Below are 6,000 nucleotides of genomic sequence, written 5' to 3' on the forward strand. Positions count from 1 at the left end.
TTTTAAATCTTAGATTTGAAAGTTTAGAATAATCTATGATATATCCTAGACAAATAAACCATCTCCGCTCAGAATCGTTTTTCGTATACAACGATATAATATCATTGGATTCAAATTTTATTCAATCCATTACTGCAGTAACCCACTTGTAACCTATACTGTATACAGCAGAGCGATATCCACGATTTATCCGCTTTTTAAAAGTACCTAAGTCTCTTTTGTTTTCAGTTTATTCAATGTATTGTTTCAAGAAATAATGATTAGTTGAATATCTTGCAAGTAAAAGTCAACGAATTATGACAATAATAATAATTAGGCTCGCCTTTCGTCCCGGTGTCTCGGCCGGTCATTAAGTTTGTCCCGGTTAATAGAATTTGAGAGTAAATAACTAATATTGTATAATTTAACAATAAAACACAAGACTAATATTGTACACGGTATATACTATTATATAATATAATCATTACTTGATTATCGTATTATGTTATCTAAATTCATTCAACGGAAAAATATCAATATTAAGCCAATTATTAATAATTATAAATTTGGTAAATTTAAAATTTAGTAAAAAAAAAAAAGTTACTCAATCCCGGTTTGGTGATATCAAAATTTGGCAACCGTAATAATAATTAATAATGCTATTGTAATGTAAAATGAAGACGCCGCGCGTCGTGACTCGTGGCCGCTTGAGAACTGTGTCGGTTGGTAAAAAGTACGACAAATTTCAATTTAATTGGATAATTTATTAAATTAAACGGTACCTACCCGCTATTTTTCCCGAATGCATTTTTTCCCGAATAGTATTTTGCCTGAAAGTCCGAAAATCCAAAACCTGTTTTCCCGAACACCTTTTTTCCGACGTTTATTGTTCCCGAAATAAAAAATTTAGTTATTACTGGTGTATTTTCTATGTATTATATTTTATATATATATAAGATAAAAATAGTATTTACGAAAAAATACGGGTATTTTACCTTTATCGCAATTTACCGTCGTTACAACGACATAATGTATGTTACAACGACTATCTTTGTCACACTAGCATTTAATTGATTTTTATTTTACACCTATATCATCGCGCGCTTGTGATACTATTGTTATGATTAGTATCGCTTGTACATCGTTGTAATTGTTGTAATCGAAAAGTCTCGTTATTCGCGTACTATTAGTTGTGGTTATACAGGGTCCGTCAGAACAAACGCATGTTTTTCAAAATAATGCTACTCTCAAAGTAATTTCAGTAAAAAATATTTTATTATATCAAAAAATGCAGACGCATATGCAGTTTTTTTATATGTAACAAAATTTAGGTTTTGAAAATAATGTCATACATATGGCTCATTTCGCGTTTTGGGGACATTCCGTGGCCTCCTTGCACCCTTGACTTCTCAATATGCAATTTTTTGTTGGCGGGGTCACATACAATCAAAAGTCTACCAATACAAACCACGAACCCTTGATGAATTAAAAGACGAGATCACTCAAGTGGTGAGACAAATTTCGAGACATATGCTGATTGACACGATAGGATCGTTTTGCGAGTGACAACACCCCTACTTAGTGGTTCAAGGGCATATGCCTGACATTATTTTCAAAACCTAAATTTTGTTACATAATATGAATAAACTGCATATGCGTATGCATTTTTTGATATAATAAAACATTTTTTACTGAAATTACTTTGAGCATCATTTTGAAAAACATGTGTTTGTTCTGACGGACCCTGTACTTTCGTTTTAATTTTCAGCGCGTTATATTGTATAAGCTTTTTTAATTTAATTTTACTTTACCATCATGGTGAAAACTAAACATTAGGTACATTACTGGATTTATTATGATATTGTTAATTTTACCAATTCATTTTTATATTTTATACGTTTTATAATTTAATTATTTCAAAATATTTTATTACACTACAGTATTTATTATATTATTATTATTAATTTTACCAATTCATTTTTTTATTTTATACGATTATACGTATTATAATTTATCGATTTTAAAATATTAAACATTACGTACATTACAGGATTTATCATCATGTTATTATTAATTTTACTAATTCATTATTATGTTTTATACGTATTATAATTTATATTCGGGAAAAAAGGTTTTGGGTTTTCGAATTTTCTGGTATAATACCATTCGGGAATTTTGATTCGGGAAAAAAACCGGTAACCAAATTAAACACCTCGATTATAAACAATGTGCAGTATACGAGCTTATATATAGTGTAGGTATGTCACTATGTTAGTATATTTAAAACGTAAATAGTAATGTTATTAACATGATTACCATCATAATACCTATTCTTCTGTTGCTCTTTCGGTCAGTATCTATATATAAAAGGTATAGGTGCTTACATATAATATAATATTATATTGTCATGTCTATTTGTATGTAATCTAGATACATATATATTTTGTTACGGGCCCTTACATAAAAGTGTAGGAATGAAAAAAACAACAAAATTACCATAATATACCTAAATATTAAAACGACAACTTAACGGGGTCAACGTAATAAAAACGAGTGCACGCGAACCACAAGAAAGCGCCGAAATATATGCTTCGATCGAATTTGGTTCATATACATATATATGTATACACGTGTCCAGCCCAGACTTGTGAATGAAATATTAAAACGTTTATTTAAATTTTCTTTATCGGGGGTATTAAGCTAAGTCCATCGGTTGGTTGGCGCTTTTATTAAATATGTCGGATTGGCCAGTCATAATAATATATTATACATTAAATATTATAATTATTTATAAATAACTACCACCCAAAAATAGGTACCTATAATATATTAATATTATTATACTATTAATATAACATTATTAGGTACGCTTACACATCACGCTCCATGGCTTCACTGCTCCAGTGACGTGTCACGTGTGTCAGCAGTTTTTGTTAATAGTATTTTAGGTATTAATATGTAGGACATGGGTACGCGGCTTAAGGAAGAAGAGGCACGTATTTAGTAGAGGGGAGGAAAAGTATACCCTGTTTCCCAGGGTGGAAAATTGTTTAGTCCATTTAAGTGTGATTAAATTTATGCTGGCATTTTATTATTGTGTATTAATTTATTGTATCAAGAAAAAAAATTTTCTATTATACAATTCAATCAATATTTTAAATAATTCATATAATATACTATAGGTAATATAATATTACCTAAAGATATATTTTTAATTTCAAATGCTTTTTTTTTTTGGTCCCCAATGAAGTCGGGTAGTACGCACTAGTAGGTACAGCAAAAGTATTATATTTTAAAACGAAAATATAATTTAAAGTTTAAATCTTTCAAGTGTATGATTATTGCTGCAAAATATTATGGTTGAGCATGTATTGTATATTTGAATAAAATCACGATTCTGTAAATAATTAACTGTTTAGTTGTGTAATTAATAATAATAATAATAATATGTGAGGAAGTTGATATTTTCCTGCTGCACTGTAAGTACTTAGAATTGTAATGTATATGTGTTAAATTTTGAAATAAATGATATGAGATCATTGTAGATATACGTAAAACGATTCTGAGTGAATACGGCCTGTCAGCCTAAAATATTACTACCTTCCCGCTGACTTACTCGGCCTGGAACGGGCCAGGATTCGTTCCGACTCTTTGCTGACATCACGGCTGGTGAGACGAGGCCGACCGGCGACCAAGCAGACCGCGAAAAGAGAAGAAAGATCCCACACCGTCGAGGAGTGGCAACAAAGATGCGAAGCAACCTGCAGGAAAGCGTCCTGGACCCGATCCTGCATCCCACCCATCGGACAGTGGTTGGGAAGAACAGTCCCGCTAGTGCACTTGACGTTCCACATGTCACAGGCGCTAACGGTACACGGCTGTTTTCAGTCATATCTCTACAGGAGAGCCAGGGCCATCAGTCCGATGTGTTTGCAGTGCAGGGGCGATGAGGACACGGTGCATCATACTCCGAGTGTTACTATAATGGGACGTCCTCCGCGACCCTCTGTCCACCCAGCTGGGGCGCAGACCGTGTACAGCCGACATGCTGGACATAATTTGCGGGCCGCCATTTGACCATCTTCCAGCAGACTCGGATGAAGAATCAGCTATACTAAAGACCATTTCATCATGGACGCGTATGATATTACGCGTCCATGTGAAACGGGCCTAGGAACGCGGAGGAGTCATTTCGGCTGTTCTGTGGGATGGTCGAACGCATCTTCTCACTCAAGGAAGAAGAGGATATAATAATATTTAAAAAAATCAAGTACTTACGAAAAGTATTTTTAAATTGAATAACTTAAATCATTAATCTTATATTTAATATAAATTTGATCCAAATTTGAACTTATTATGTATATAAAAACTGGGTTTAAATATTTTTTAGAATTTTTTGGTTACGGCTTGAATATATTTGCAGTACATAAACATAATCACCTAAAATACTGGGCCCAGATATTAAGATATCAGACATAGTCATTGCTCTTATAGAAAAAGTGCGATGATAAAATAAATGCTTATCATTTTAATAGTTTAATTTATTAAGGTAATACGGCATCGTGGATAGAAAATCAGCTCCACCCATGTCATATTTTAAAAAGTATATGCATAATAAAATTGCAGTAGGCACCTATCACCTAAAATACTGCCTTCAGACTCCAGACAAAATTACTCAAGTGGCATAAATGTGACCTCACAAAATGTATTGTTTCAGTTGATTAATGATTATTCGGAGCCTCGTGGCAACATTTTGAATTTGAAGATGAGAAGTCTACAAATTAGAGCTAAAAAACAGCCACTTATAGGGCAACAAGATATCATCTGGACAGGGAAAATATTCATAGACTCATCACACATTGTATTGAATTATAAATATAATCATGGAATCGAGCTTATAATATTATATTACATCAAATTTCTTTTAAACCTTAGCGCAACGTTTCGTACAAACGATTAATTTATATTAATTTATTAATTTAATATTAATTTATATAAAAATAAATAAATTTACCGATGAAATATTATTTCCAATTATCACACCAGAACGAGGTAGGTTTCCCTGGCACCACAATATCAAAAAATCATTGTTTTCTTTTGTACCATCAATTGTTCCATAATTTGTACCAATTGTACCAATAATTTCAGAATTTGTGCCATAAAATTTCACCGGGAAAACCCAATTTTCCTCTACAGGTGCCAGGAAAACGTTTCCTCGGCCCCCGTCATCGCACCAAATTAACTTTTTGACTTTTTCTGCACCATTAATTGTACCATAATTTGTACCAATTCATATAACTTTAAGGATATTAATAATAATCAGAGTACAAATAAAAAGCTCAATATTAAATTATAATACTAATAAAAAAAAAATGGTTATATATTATTAATGTACAAAATAATTACCTCTTGTTACAAATATGCAAGTTGCTTATTGATATTAATTATAAGTATATAAAAGCAAATTAAAAAGTTAAATATTTAATTTAAAAAAATATTTAGATAGGTGATATTAAATAAAATGTCAATAAAATGTCAAATATAATAAAATAATAAATAAATATTAATTAATAATATTTTAATATATTATATTAAAATTAATTAATATTATATTATATTATAATATTTATTAATAATAAAATGTCATCATCATCAAGCGATGTCTATTATTGAGGTGCTATATGTGATTATTATTTACGTGACGCTTCTTGGTTCGCCTGCTGTCACATTTAATACCTATCGAAATTTAATAATTCATCTAATTCTTCACCACTTAATAACAATAGTTACTGTTCCCTTCAAGCCTTAGAAACAACACCTACAAAGTTATCTATTTATGTACAAGACGGAATCATTTCAATAGAGAACGAAGTACGAGATTATCTCCGACATGTAACAGAAATTTGTGTTTATTGTGGACACAAGAGGGATGATGATAATCAAACCAACAACTCATATTTTAAATGAACTAAATTTGGTTCCAATAGGTAAATTAATTAATCTTAAAATATTTGTTATGAC

Source organism: Diuraphis noxia, unplaced genomic scaffold, assembly GCF_037042655.1.
Source record: "Diuraphis noxia isolate RWA-SAM2 unplaced genomic scaffold, SU_Dnox_SAM2 contig0002, whole genome shotgun sequence".
NCBI classification, from domain to species: Eukaryota; Metazoa; Arthropoda; class Insecta; order Hemiptera; family Aphididae; genus Diuraphis; species Diuraphis noxia.